The sequence below is a fragment of the Sturnira hondurensis genome, unplaced genomic scaffold (genome assembly GCF_014824575.4).
Source record: "Sturnira hondurensis isolate 20B ecotype Veracruz unplaced genomic scaffold, ASM1482457v3 Scaffold0010128, whole genome shotgun sequence".
NCBI classification, from domain to species: Eukaryota; Metazoa; Chordata; class Mammalia; order Chiroptera; family Phyllostomidae; genus Sturnira; species Sturnira hondurensis.
In genome coordinates, this window is record NW_028082759.1 from 32,946,893 (window position 1) to 32,962,210 (window position 15,318).

At 37.2% G+C, this 15,318-nt stretch overlaps 1 protein-coding gene across 5 annotated transcripts in view; it reads right to left on the reverse strand.

The window, feature by feature from the left end:
* Positions 1–15,318, reverse strand: part of PDE7A (phosphodiesterase 7A) — a 130,792-nt gene that overhangs the window by 69,264 nt on the left and 46,210 nt on the right. The window contains exon 1 of one of the 5 annotated variants that reach the window (XR_005068287.1): positions 12,171–12,181. The exons of the other annotated variants lie outside the window; for them this stretch is intronic. The gene's annotated coding sequence lies outside the window, so the exon portion shown is untranslated. Of the gene's footprint in view, positions 1–12,170; positions 12,182–15,318 lie in introns of those variants that run through there. 5 annotated transcript variants of the gene reach the window in all.

Consider the following 15,318-nt stretch of genomic DNA (forward strand, 5'->3'; position numbering starts at 1 on the left):
AGCCACAGCCCCAGACCTAGAAGAGACCCCAACATTCAGAATAGTGTCTAGTGCACCAAAAATGATAATATTGTTGAATAAACAGGTTAGCAAGTTCTTAAAAAAAGTAATAAACAGAACTAGTGGCATGAGCTATTAATAAAGGAGTGTGGACACTACAAAGAAATATACAAAACAGTGGATACAAAATCTAGGATCAAATAAAAAATACAGTAATTCTGTATGTGATAAGTATAGGATTTAAAATCTGTGGGGAAAATATTATTTAATTTAAAAATGTTTGATTAAGTAGCTGCTACCTGGAAAAATATAAAGCTTTATTATTACACTCCCACTAAAATAAATTATACATGGAATAAAAATTTATATGTAAAAACTAACACATAAAAATATTAGAAGATATATGGACCTGACCAGGTAGCTCAGTTTTGAGTGGTGTCCCACTATGCCAAGGTTTCAGGTTCAAGGCCCAGTCAGGGCACACACAAGAATCAACCAATGAATGCGTAAACAAGTAGAACAACAAATTAATGTCTCTCTGTCTCTGTCTCTCTCCCTGTTTCCTCTCTCTTAAATCAGTAAGTATATTCTTTTAATATTAAAAAAGAGAAAAATGACCACATTAAAAATTCTTAAATAGGAAAGGCTAACTGTCCTATAAAATCCAAAAGTCATGAAAGTGGGTCACTTTGGCCACTTAAAAGTTAAATTAAGCCCTGGCTGGCGTAGCTCAGTGGATTGAGCGCGGGCCTGCGAACCAGATGATCTTGGTTCGATTCCCAGCCAGGGCACATGCCTGGGTTGCAGGCCGGTTCCTTGCAGGCTAACTACCAGCAGGGGACGCACAAAAAGGCAACCATATATTGATGTTTCTCTCCCTCTCTCCTTCCCATCTAAAAGACATATAAATAAATAAAAAAATCTTTAAAAAAAAAAAGTTAAATTAGCCCTCGCTGGGTGGCATGGTTGGTTGGAGTGTCGTCCTGTACACCAAAAGGTTGCAGGTTCAATCCCTGGTCAGGGCACATACCTAGGTTGTGGGTTCTATCCCCGGTTGGAGCACATAACTAGAGGTAAGTGATTGATGTTTCTCTCTCACAGCAATGTTTCTCTCTCTCTCTCTTCCTTATCTTTGGGTGAGGGGTTAAAAAAAAGTTAAATTATATATGGTAAAGTATATCATAAACAAAGTGACAAATCTCATACCAAGAAAAATGAATTCAGTCCTGGCTCGTATGGCTCAATGGATTGACCACTGGCCTGCAAACCAAAGGATCATCATCAGTTCAATTCCCAGTCACGGCAACTGCCTGGGTTGCAGGCCTGGTCCCTACCTGGAGGAGTGCGAGAGAGGCAACCACACATTGATGTTTCTCTCCCTCTCTTTCTCCTTCCTATCCCCTCTTTAAAAATAAATAAATAAAATCTTTAAAAAAAAAAGGAGTTCAACAGATGACAATGGGCTAATTTCCCCCAACTTCAGTATAGCCTAAAAAGTGCCTCATAAATCAATTAGTAAATAATGAATAGCCAGTAAACAAGAAAAAATGTTCAACTTTATTAACAAAAGAAATACATAGTAAAGCAGTGAGATCACATTTTACATATTAGACTAATGAACTTCTTCCCTCACAAAACTCTGGCATAAGATTTACAACTTGTCAGTGTTCATCTAGAAAATTTACTTAAAGCTCTTGCTTGGATTTAGTATGTAAAACAACTCCCAAATCATTGTTATCACTTTCATTCTTATCATTTATGAAAACTACCAATTAAAATCTTATAGGATTTCATGTATCCTTAAAACAAAAATACACAAAAAAGTTTTTAAAAAATCTGATTTTCAGCACTCACTGGTTGTCTCTAAGGAGGAAGCAAAGAGGCACAGAGGTAGGAGGACTTTCCAGTGTATGGCTTTTGAACTTTGCAGCATGTATAGTTACATATTCACTAAATAAATCAAATTAAAAAGTCTAATAAGAATCTACTATAAAAAATACAAAGAAAAGCATGGTCTCAAATCCCAAGGGATTAAATCATACAGAACACACTCCTGGCAGCATCATGCATAACTCGCCGTTCCCCAACACAATATCCCAAGGAAGCCTCCTGCAGTGTTTTCATGGTGAACTATTTATCCTGGAGCAAACGGTCAGTTTAGTCGCTGGTATGGAAAGACACCACTCACACCTGCTGTTCCAATCCTCACTCTGAAGAGATTTAGCATATTGTATTACAGGCCTCCCTTAATACTACCATATTAGTGGAAAACCTTGAAGCCTGGAAAGCATAGTATGTGGAAACACATATTCCTATCAGCTAGGTCATACTACTAAGGCTACAGATATTATTATGTAATAAATACCTTGTCATGTCAACATCTGTCAACCTGATAGTGTCCAATAACTTGGATAATAGCTTGTTGAAACAGATTTTTAACCTGTTATTTCTAACAGCATTCCCTAAGAAATGTTGTTGACATTTTTTAAAATGTAAGATAGGTACTTACTAAAACAGCCACAAATTAGAAAGGTAAAACCTCAATTATCACTTCATGTATTACAGATTGAGAAAGACTAATATCAGCCCTGTTAAATAAAATACTATAAGTAAAAAAAAATGAGTAATGAACATAGTATAGATTATAACTATGACACACTAAATTTATTTTAGGATAATCACTTTAGTCTTATTTATAGAGGCATTAATTTGGATATTAAAATGATAGGGTTTGCATTAATCATAATAAAAACTTGGTAAAAGGGTAGAATTTTAAACATATATCAACAAGGTATACAGAGACTGCAAAATATTCAAATTATTCTATTCATTACTGATTCGAGTAATTGTGGTCTGCAAATACTTAGCTTAAATGCTATCCTAAACCACAAGACACAAGTCTTATAAAATAAATCCAAATGAGACAAAATATTTTTAAGAATGGATTTAAACGGTATGTATCTGAACACATTAATGAATAAATCCTGAGTGATAATTCAATTCATTCATTCGTCACCTCATGGACCAAGATTAAAATGAATATTCAACTCTCTCTAAGCAATCTAAGAATAATCTAAAGTAACTAATTTTGGAAAAAATACTATAAATTATAATTATAACAATAAAAATTTGATTTCCATGTTAGTATTTTAAACTTTGTATGTGCTTTATACACCAACACTGAAGCACAGATTTAACATAATTTTTATTGTTACCATTTTAAAAGCCTTATACTAGTAAAATCCTATTTTTAATACTTTTTAATACAGATAGTAAAACAAATTAACCAAATTCCTTTGTCACACTGTCAGTCATAAAACACTCCGAGCTATCATCCACATTCCCATTCCACCTCACCAGTGAATGGAAATAACTGAGAGGCTTCTACTCGTGACTTTTCTAATTTAGCCATCCTGGGAACAACTTGTAAAGCAAATTAGTCCAGGTCAAAACACGGGCAAGGCTGAGCTAATCAGAAACTGACGGCCTCAGCACAAACAAACTAAACTGTATGGTTCCAAGATCCACTGCCACTAACGGGAGTTTTGAGTGGCCCCAGGAAGACTCTAACTACCTTGGATCAGGGTGAGTCACTCTTCCACAAGACTTGACTTACAAAGATAAATGGCAAAAGGTATAAAAGTTGGTCCCGGGCTCAGTTAATATTTAACTTTTAAAGACAAACATGTTTTAAAATTGACTAAAGGTATTTTAAGTGCTATTGTTTTCATCTTGTTCAAGTTTCCACTAAAATGATTTATTGTGAAAAAGCATGTGCATTTCCCTTACGTGGTAAAAACGAATACATTAACTAGCACTTGCTGAGCTCCCTCCTACTCTGTGCCAGAAAAAATTCCAGGTGTATGCATACAAAAATCTCACAATCCACATAAGACCTCTGAGGTCAGTTATATTGCCCTAGATTTGCTGATCAATAAACTGAAGGTCAGAGAGCTTTAGACGCAGTAGCACAAAATTAAATTTTTTGGTAGCATTACCAAAAAATAGTAACATATTACAAAAGACGAAGCCTAGCCAAAGTTCCAAAAGCAGTTTTCTCTGACATAGTAAAATGAGCTTTTTCAGAGTATATTCATCTTATATATGCAAGGAAAACATGCTCATGTTTGAGTACTTAGTCAAAGATTGCACTGATCCACCGAATAGTATCCTTCACCCACTCTCATCCCTTATAATATACTTTTAAAAAAATCACAAAATATTAGCACTCATTTTACTTAAAAATTTTATTTGTTGATGGTTACAAAAAAAGGTAAAGTCTCTGAAAATCATCCACAATTCAATTAAGTTAATTAATTTTAACCTTTATTTAATAACTTGGTAAGCTAATCCTCTAAAAACAACGAGTAATAGCTGTCAGTGCAACAAAATCAATTCTTAATTTAGAACACATACGAATTTTTTAAAAATGAATATGTTGTTTTTAAGAAAGTTCTTCAGTAACTCAATCTCAAAACAAATAACACCCAGAACTGTCAGAAAATTGAACTGAATGGAAGTCTGACAACCAACAATTTAAAGAACTATATTCATCCAGACGGTGCCTTTTCTACAATAGGCCACCCTATTAACACAGGGAGTCAAAGCATCTCTATCTAATATACAGAGGCAAACCCAGGGAAGCTGCCAAGCTGAGGAGACAAAGCAATATGACTCAAATGAAAGAACAGAATAATATGCCCCAAACAAGAACTCAACAAAATGGAGAGTGCCAACCTACCAGACACAGAGTTCAAAACACTGGTGATGAGGATGTCCAAAGAACTCATTGAGTATGGCAACAAGATAAAGGAAGAAATGGAGGTTACACTAAGTAAAGTAAAAACCTTACAGAGTATCAACAATAAAGGGAAGGAAACTGGGATACAAATCAATAATTTGGAACATAAGGAGGAAATAAACATTCAACCAGAACAGAAAGAAGAATTCAAAAACACAAGGATAGTATAAGAAGACTCTGAGACATCTTCAAATGTGCCAACACTCAAATCATAGGGGGGCCAGAAGGAGAAGAGGAAGAGTAAGAAATTGAAAACTTATTTGAAAAAATAATGAAAGAAAACTTCCCTGATTTGGCAAAGGAAATAGACATACAAGTTTAGGAAGCACATAAAGTTCCAAACAAGTTGGAACCAAAGACGCATCGTAATTAAAATAGATAGATAATCTGAAAAGCACCAAGAGAAAAGCAGAGAGTTACCTACAACAGAGTACCCATAAGACTACCAGCTGATTTCTCAAAAGAAATTGTGCAGGCTAGAAGGCACTGGCAGGAAGTATTCAAAGTGATGAAAAGCAAGGACCTACAACCTAGATTACTCTATCCAGCAAAGCTATCATTTAGAATTGAAGGGAAGATAAGAGTACTTCTCAGACAAGGTAAAACTAAAGGAGGTCATCATCACCAAGCCATTATAAATGTTAAGGCCATGACATGTTAAAGGGTCTTATTTAAGATAAAGATCACAACTATGAACATTAAAAAAAGGCAACAAATTCAGAACTATCAACAACTGAATCTAAAAAACAAACAAACAAAACCCAACCAACTAAGCAAACAACCAGACAGGAACAGAATCATAGAGAGATCATTTGGAGGGATATCAGTGGGGAGGAGAAGAGGGGAGAATAAGGGGAAAAGTTCAGGGATTAAGAAGCATAATTGGAAGGTACAAAATAAGCAGGGGGAGGTTAAGAATAATATAGGAAATGAAGAAGCCAAATAACTTAAATGCACAACCCATGAACATGAACATGAACTAAGGGGGATTGCTGGAGGGAAGGAGGGTACCAGTGGAGAGAGCAAATGGGGGAAAATTTGGGGAGAACTGTAATAACACAATGAATAAAATATACTTAAAAAAAAAAGACCTTTAACTATAGAGGAACTTTTGTGTTGCTTGGCAAATAGTGATTCCCTGTAAATTTTAAGTTAAATCTCTTCAATTTTTTAATACAGGGAAAACAAAAGCTTCCTGATGGATGAAAGACATAATCACTTTCATATGAAATTATGAGTGTAATGTGAATAGTTTAATTTTAAATATATCCTACTTCAGACCCTCATCCAGATGGTAAATGGCCATCATGCTAACAAGCAGTACTTGAGCCTGATATTTAAAATTCAAATTAAAACACATATATATATATTTATTAATTTTAAATGTTTTTGATATATTATAAGTAAGGCATAAATTTTAGCAACAGCAAGACCTTAAGAGAGACCATGATAGGGGGCAGTATTTACTTTTTAAAAAGTTTATAAACTATGATTGTTTAGAAATCCTCAACAACTATACTTTAAATTTATAAACATTAGTAAATTATCTCCGGAAGGGAATGTTTAAAAGTACACTAAGAATCTGAATTGTTTAATAATTTTATTCTTAAAAGTTGAACTGCTTTCATCAGAAAAACTTCTTTACAGGAATGATACCAAGGGATGACATATTAAAAAGCCCTCAGGGAGGAATAAGGTGGAAAAGAATAAACATCACACACAGTAATTTTCAGCTTTTCAGTGGAGAAGTAAACCTCATAGCTCTTTCAATTAGAGAAATAAAAACCGAAGCAAAAGGAGAAGAAACTGAACTAGTAATTTCATTTCTATCAAATATAATAAATACTAGTGATTGAATGTTACAATCAGAAAAATAAAGATGGCCTACCTTAGAGGCAATCCACTTGATAAGAACCAAGGCCAGACACCAGATCAATGTAATTCCCATTGGATCAATCAAAAGCTGGCAGCATAATCTCCCTCTTCCCCCAGCGAGCAATGAGCAAGAAAGGCCTGTTAGGAGTTAGAGAATAACCAGCTGTCCTCAGGCAGGAGAGAGGGGACACTGACTGCCTTGAACCTCAAGCAGCTGCCTTCCAACAACAATCACCTGACTCCTCTGAGAATGCGCTGCCAGCCAGCCTACTTACCCAGTGCGTGCTTAATGCCACAACCCAGGGTTGGGGGAGAACAGCGTCAGTAGCAGTGGAAGAGGAAAGGGAAAAACCGTGGTAAGGACAGACCTAACAGCCTCACGAAGGGAGACAAAACAGTTCTCAGGCCAGCCTCACACACTTGTACAATGTTCACACTAAGACAGGGCATTGAAACAACTTTCAAAAAATGTTTGGCAGTACTAAAAATTTTTTCATTTCTTTTGCGTAGACCAGCTTCACAGACTAATGCCCTGGAATTTAAAGGTATTAATGCATTTTATTCTATCTTTTCGACTTTAATACTGAATTTGTTCAACTTTTTAATTTCCTTTAGAGCTAGGATTACTGTATGAATGTTGGAGGCTTTCATAAATACTGTCTGCGCTATTTAACATTACCATTCACTCATTTGGAACTTATTAACAAAGGCCAGTTGAACAGTACATTTTCAAGCAATTAAAAGTATACTATTTCCAAACCCTAACTGCAATCTAGCTTATATTACAATATTATTGGTACATGTCTCCTCTTGGCTGTGAGGGAGCTCTGTAATAGCAAAGTGGGTCTATATTCACCCACCTTCATGATGCAGAGAAAAAGCCTTTCATGAAACGTTTATTCAAGTATTCAGCAAATATTTGTTAAGTCACTACTAGGTACCAGATGTACCATCTACCCTGTGCCAGATGCAGATGCCAGGAGCATAGTCGTGTAAAAACAGACACGGCTTCTGCCCTTGTGAAGCTTACACTTTAGTCAGTCTACATTACCAAAGTCTGCAACTGGACCAAGTGCAATGAAGTTGAGATGTTGCCAGCAAAGGACCTAAAGAACTGCCAACAAAGCCTGGCTATGTCCTAGTTAAGAGGTGAGGGACTCTTTGAAATGTCCCTGAGCTGAAATAAAGGGGCAAGGCATGATGGCTAAGGAGCAGACAAAACCAAGTACAGTGAACAGAAGAAACTAGAAGAAGAGCAAGAGAGGCTAGAATGCAGAAAAGTAGAAAGCCAGAATGGAGGCCCCATAAAGGTGATTTGTTTTCACCCTGAAAGCTAATCCCAACTTGCTGAAAAATTTACTTGGTTTTGGTCAAGTATAGCTCGGTGGGCTAGGGGCGGGGTAGGCAGTTAGGAGGCCGCTGCAAGAGGTCCAGGGGAGAGGTGATGGTCATCCACACAGGGTGGCACAGTGAAGAGAAGTGGACTGTAGCACGTGACAAGACCAACCCATCTGCATGTCAATGGTAAACAAATGATGGTTCTATAATATCTGAACACAGCCCAAATAGTTCAAGTGTAAAGCTACTTTCAATGTCCAATCCTCAGTAGGAAGTATTTAAAAGAATACCACTTCTGGCCAAGATGAAGGTGTAGGTAGACACACTGTGCCTCCTTGCACAACCAAAAAAAGACAACAAATTTAAAAATGAAAAACAACCAGAACAGAAAATCGAACTATATGGAAGTCTGACAACCAAAGAGTTAAAGAAACTTGAAGAAACATCCATCCAAACTGGTAAGAGGGGCAGAGGTGAGCAGCTGGGTAGAGAGGACTCTCGCAAGGCGGCAGCTGGAGGACCAGGGTGGGCATAGCAGCATATTGTGGACTGGGCAGTCACACATTTGTGTGCAGATAAACCAGGAGGAACAATTGGGGAGCAAAACAAACCATGAGAAATCCAAGGCTCCAGTGCAGGGAAATAAAGTCTCAAAACCTCTGACTAAAAAAACCTGTGGGTGTTGAGGTGCTGGGAGAAACTCCCACCCTCACAGGAGAGTTCGACAGAGAGACCCACAGGATCCCGGAACATACACAAGCCTACCCACCTGGAAATCAGCACCAAAAGGGCCAAGTTTGACTGTGGGTAGCAGGGGAAGTGACTGAAAACTGGCAGGGAGTGGAGCAAGCGGCACTGTTCCCTCTCAGACCCCTCTCCCACAGATGGGGCCATGATGCAGGGATGTGGGTTGCCCCAACGTGGTGAACACCTAAGGCTCCGCCCCTTATTACATAACAGGTGTGCCACGACAAAAAAATGGCTCAAGTGAAAGAAGAGATCAAAGCTCAGAAAAAAATACAACTAAGCCACGAAGAGCTCCAACCTATCGGATGCAGAGTTCAAAACAGTGGTAATCGGGATGCTCACAGAATTTGGTTGAATATGGTTGCAAATTAGAGGAAACAATGAAAGCTACGAAAAGTGAAATAAAGAAAAATGTATAGGGAACCAACAGTGCTGGGAAGGAAACCAGGACTCAAATCAATGGTCTGGAGCAGAAGGAAGAAAGAAACATTTGACCAGAACATAGCGAAGAAACAAGAATTTTAAAAAATGAGGAAAGGTTTAGGGTTCTCCAGGACAACTTTAAACACTCCAGAAGGAGAAGAGGAAGGGCAACAAGTGGAAAACTTATGTCAACAAATAATAAAGGAGAACTCCCCCAATCTGGCAAAAAAAAAAAATAGACTTTCAGGAAGTCCAGGAAGCTCAGAGTCCCAAAGAAGTTGGACCCAAGGAGGAACACACCAAGGCATACCCTACATTACCCAAGATTAAAGAAAAGGAGAGAATCTTAAAAGCAGCAAAAGAAAAGGAGACAGTTACCTACAAAGGAATTCCCATTAGACTATAAGTTGATTTCTTAAAAGAAACCTTGCAGGCAAGAAGGAGCTGGAAAGAAGTATTCAAAGTAATGAAAGGCAAGGACCTACATCCAAGATTACTCTATCCAGCAAAGCTATCAGTTAGAATAGAAGAGCAGATAAAGTGCTTCCCAGATAAGATCAAGTTAAAGGAGTTCATCATCACCCAGCTCGTTATATGGAATGTTAAAGGGATTTATTAAGAAAAAGAAGATAGCCCTGGCTGGTGTAGCTCAGTGGATTGAGCGAGGGCCTGTGAACTAGTCAATCACGGTTCGATTCCCAGTCAGGGCACATGCCAGGGGCCAGTTCCCGCATGCATGAGAAGCAACCATACATTGATGTTTCTCTTCCTCTCTCCTTCCCTTCCCCTCTAAAGATAATATTTGAAAAAGAAAAGAAGATAAAAAATATGAACAGTAAAATGACAACAAACTCACAGCTATTAACAACCAAACCTAAAACACACACACACACACACACACACACACCACACAAAAACAAACTAAGCAAACAACTAGAACAGGAACAGAATCACAGAAATGGAAATCACATGGAGGATTATCAGCAGGGAGTGGGAGAAGAGAAGGGGAAAAGGTACAGAGAATAAGTAGCATAAATGGTGGGCAGAAAGTAAATAGGGGGAGGTTAAGAATAATATAGGAAGTGTAGAAGCCGAAGAACTTATATGTATGACCCATGTACATGAACTAATTGGAGGGAATGCTGGTGGAAGTGGGGGTACAAGGTAGAGGGGAATAAAGGTGAGGAAAAATGGGACAACTGTAATAGCATAATCAATAAAATATATTTTAAAAATAAAGCTAACCCTAGACCTGTCAAAATGAAGCACAAATTAAATAGGTCTAAATAAAAATTTTCCAAAATTGAAACCATTCATGTTAATCCTTGTACAAATCAAGGTAACTTTAATTTTGTCATGAAATTGGGTGTGACAAATGAGATTGTCAGGGTCTGTGATCACCCTCCGTACTCCAGTGAAGCTGCAGGAACCTAACTCAAAAGATGTCCCCCCCCCCCCCGAACAGGACAGACCAGCAGGGGGTCCTCAGTCCCATTCTTGGGAGAAATGCTAGTGGCTTGGGTGCAAGGGGGCATGGAGGCTGGTCCAGTGGCTAAAATGGGCTCAGGCCCATTATCTGCTGCTCTGTCCTGCGTCGCACACTCCAAATTAACCCACCACACTATGATGCCTAGTCCAGAAATATTTTCCTTTCAATCAGCTGCTTAAAAAGTCAAATTTTGAGAAGCAAACACAATGTTCCTATTTTTGGTACAGTACTTAAACATTTTTATAAATGACTTTTTGGTTAATGTTGAGCTCAACAATCTGTGCTTTTAGTTTAAAGAAAATGACTGAACAGAAGAAGAGGCAAAGAATAAGGACTGAGATGTGTAGAGGGAAAAGGTAAGAACAGCAGTCCTGTAAGTTCTTTTAAATGAATTTCTGTCGAGATTGTGTCCACCAATCAAGAGCCTGGGTTTATTTCCTAGCTTTACTGCCAAGAGCTGAGTGACCCTATGTAAGTTACCAACTCTCTGGGCCTTAGTTTCTTCCCCTTCACAAGTGTTAAATAAAAGCTATAAAAGAATACCTAGTTCTCAATAAATTAGAACTGAATCACAATTAAATATTGAAAACTTAAGAATAATGGCCTAACCCACACTAGCTCCACCCCAACTCTAGGCTTAATTGCAATCATGGTGGTCCAGGAGGGGAATTTGCTCTGTGCTTGCCTAGTGTGGCCTGAGAAATCTTTCCTGAGCCCCAGTAGGGTCCAGGTCTTGGCTTCCATTTTTCACAATAGTGAACAGGCCCCCTCGGCAGCCTCTTCTTAAATTTTTACTATATTTCTAAAACTGAAATACAAAGCTAATCAAGATACAATCCTCCCAGATCACAAAATATCCTAGAAATAGCTATTGAATTTATGCCTAAAATCAAAGATTCTTAACTGTTAATGGCACATTTCCTTCACTCAAATCTTACAAAAATCTCAGGCAGCAGTTTTTTGAAAAATAGACTTAAATCTTTTAATTGCATGAATCTAATGGGTCTAAAACTTTTTCTTATTTTGAGATAAAGAATACTAGTAATTTATCTTGATAAATTACAAGGCTTCTCTGAATAACAAAAACATTCTGTAAGATGAAGTAAAAACAAAAGTTGTTATTAAATTAGTATTAACACTGCTTTGTAACATTATGTGTATTGGAAAATTCATCTAAAAATTAATCTTTCCAGATTGAATCCATGTAATTTATTATTCCATAAAGAAATGGCTTTTTATATACATTTTATTTTTTAATTTATTGATTTTTTCTTGAGAAAGAGAGAGAGGAGGCAGGGGAGGGGAGAGAAAAGATACCAATTTGTTGTTCCACTTAGTCATTGGTTGAGTCTTATATGTGCCCTGACCAGAGATCAAATCCACAATCCCGGTGTATCAGGACAACACTCTATCCAACTGAGCAATCTGGCCAGGGCAAGAAATAGTTACCTTTTTACACCAACAGCAAATGTATTATTTTATATTAATTTTTTTCACCTGTCAAAGCTTTAGTGAAATATGTAACAGGGTAACAACAACAAAAGCACTAAACAATACTAAAAAAATTAATGCACAGGATACAGCTAAACTTTCCAAAACAGAATTTGATACTGTAAGAAGAAAGTACAAAACTTTTACCTTTCTGGAGCTTATAAAATACCTTCAATTATAAAAATTGAAGCATTAAAGGCAGACCTCACTATTTTAGGAGTTTGTGTGATCAATAGAAAGGAAGGTCTGACTTTGATCATTGTGTCTTAGAGAAGTAATCCAAGCACAAGTTTCATCCCTGGGACTTTCTGCAACCCACAGGACACCTGTCAATCTTGGCAATAGTCTTTAGCTACCCATATAGAGACTCATGCCCCTCTGTCGGCCAAATTAGGCTGCCCTCATCTGCATTGACATCAGCGCCTGTGATTTTGGAATCTTGTTGACGGAGACAGCCTATCCCAGAGTTCTTTATACAAATGCAGTGCCTGAGAAAACGGAAAACAAATTCGTAATAGAAAATGTGAACACTACAGCCAAAACCCTCCAACTGGGCCTTTTATCATTCTGAATTCTACCACTTTTAATAACAAATAATAAATCAGGGTGACCTTTTTGTTCCTTTACTAAAAATCACATGTCAGAGCTTTTTATTTTTCAAACACTATGAATTTCAAGAGATATAAAACTGAAAAAATTTTGACAATTTTGATAACAAAAATTAATATAAAACTAAGGAAAAATGGGAGTTTTACAAGTTAATTAAGATCTTTGTGTCATACTGATTTAGAGTCCTGAATTAAGTTTTCTGTTACACAGCATCCCAGTATCTGATGGCAACAGATATGTGATTAGTTCTAGTAGGAAGGAAAGAATAAAACCATCTTCACATTTTACAATCAAGTCTTCTGGACCAGAAAACTACATCTGGTGATATTAAAAGAACTTACGCACTTGCTTATCAAAACCACTGTTCATAATACTTTTAAAATTATGGAAAAGTAGAAATAGTCACAATGTTCAGAAGGAAAATAACAGTAGTGTAGAGTTTAGACTTAGAAAAGCGCATATACACTGTATATAATGTAAGTGTAAAGGCCTCTAGCACAGCGGTCCCCAACCTTTTTGGCACCAGGGACTTTTTTTGTGGAAGACAATTTTTCCACAGAGCAGGGTGTGGGGGATGGTTTCGGGATGATTCAAGAGCATTACATTCAAGCCCACCTCCTGCTGTGCGGCCTGGTTCCTAACATGCCCAGACCAGTACCGGTTCATGGCCTGGAGGCTGGGAACCCTAGTTATATATACACACACACACACACACACACACACACACACACACACACACACACGGAGAATGTCACAGACACAGGACGCCTGAATTTCACCAAGGCTGTACACAGTTTCGGTGACCTCCTTAAGAACAAAACAGAGCAATGTGAGCCCCACACTGCAGGTAGGCAGACTCCTAGCTGACTGAGCAAACATACCCCCAAATTAAGTACTTGATATCAAACTAGTGGAAGAATTCCAGTGGTAACTCACAGAACCTTGCTTCTGACCTTGTGTTGTTCCAGTTTATTTATAAGGTGCAGATCTAACAAACACATATCAAATCTGCACAGAAAACACAAAGGGTAAAACCAGCATGCTTAATTACAAAATAACATAAAAAATTAAAAATGCATTTTGATATAAAATAAACTGCATGCATGAAGAACAATGGAAATGGGTCTTTAAAGTTTCCTTAAAAAAAAAAAAACAGATGAAAGATAGATGGTTACACTCTAAAGGCAATCCTAGGAGGCACCGAGTCAGAGAAGTGTCCAGATCAGGAATGCTCCACTGCTCTCAACACAGGCAACATTTATAAGACTGAGCTCAGTTCTGAATATTACACTGGAAGATGCATCACATTTGAAAATGCAGGTAAAGACAATACATAGGAAGTAGTTTTACAAACTGAGATGCTTTTGGCAAAGAAATAAAAAGAGTGACATAATAGGTGTTAAAGTATGGTAAAATAAAATAACCCAAGAAGTTTAGCTTTATTCTGTGAAATTACAGATTGGAAGTAGGACCAATGGGCAAAAGTCTGACAGAATATGACTCAATATTATTTTCTTGTGCAATCACTTTGTGCAATCAAAACCATGTAAATCAAAAGGCGCTGCCTCGATCTAGCCCCTGTCTAGGAGGTTGCGGGGCGAGCTAAATAAAACAAATGACTTTCAAGTTCTCTGCCAATTCTAACAACCAACACTAATAATCAAAGACATCTTTCTAAGAAAGCTGCTGTTATTAGAGGCTTTCAGTGGGAAATACTTCTACCACCACTCCCCACAGACCTAGCATACTGACCCCCTCAAAGCTACTAGAACTAAGTGGTTACTGCCATTTACCGTGAAAGATATTTTTTATATTTTTTTATTTTGTATTTTTAATTTTCACATGAGAATTTTACTAGAGAAAATCAGGCATATATAGACATATGAAACACAAATTGACACAGCCTAGAATAAAAATGCCTGAGAGATTAAAGTACAAATTCAAGCTTAGACACTCACATTTATTGATGAGATCACATTATTTCCCCACAATCCAGTTTCCTCATTTTGGCTTAGAGTGATGATCAAGTGAGGCAATAAATAAATATGTGTATCTAAACATACAAATATGTGAAAATTCTATATACAGTTAGTGCTTTTTTATTGCTATTAAAAATAGTGATGTTCTTTCTTTAATTTCAATCACATGAGGTTCTCTTGAGATTTCTCTTATATTTCTGCTTATACCTATCTTCACTGAACTTCTCCCTCTTTTCAAAAAACCACTGATTTACCTGTTTTTCTGTCATGTTAAATTCAATGCAAGCGACAGACTACCTCTTTTTGTGGTAGGCTACCTCTGTGGGGCGTTTGTTCAACTTAAACTTTGCCCAGGGAGTGTCCATGAGGGCTTTACTGATTAACATTTCCTCTGGGTGTTCTTCCGCATTTTCCATTTTTTTCTTTTTTCTCCTCCTCTTGTTTCTCTTCCAGTTTCTCTTTTACATCCTTTTCTTCTTCTTTTTCTCCTTCTCTCCATTTTTTATTTTTCCTTATATCATCTTCATTATGATTCCTATTTGATTGCTCTGAATTTTGCCCACAAG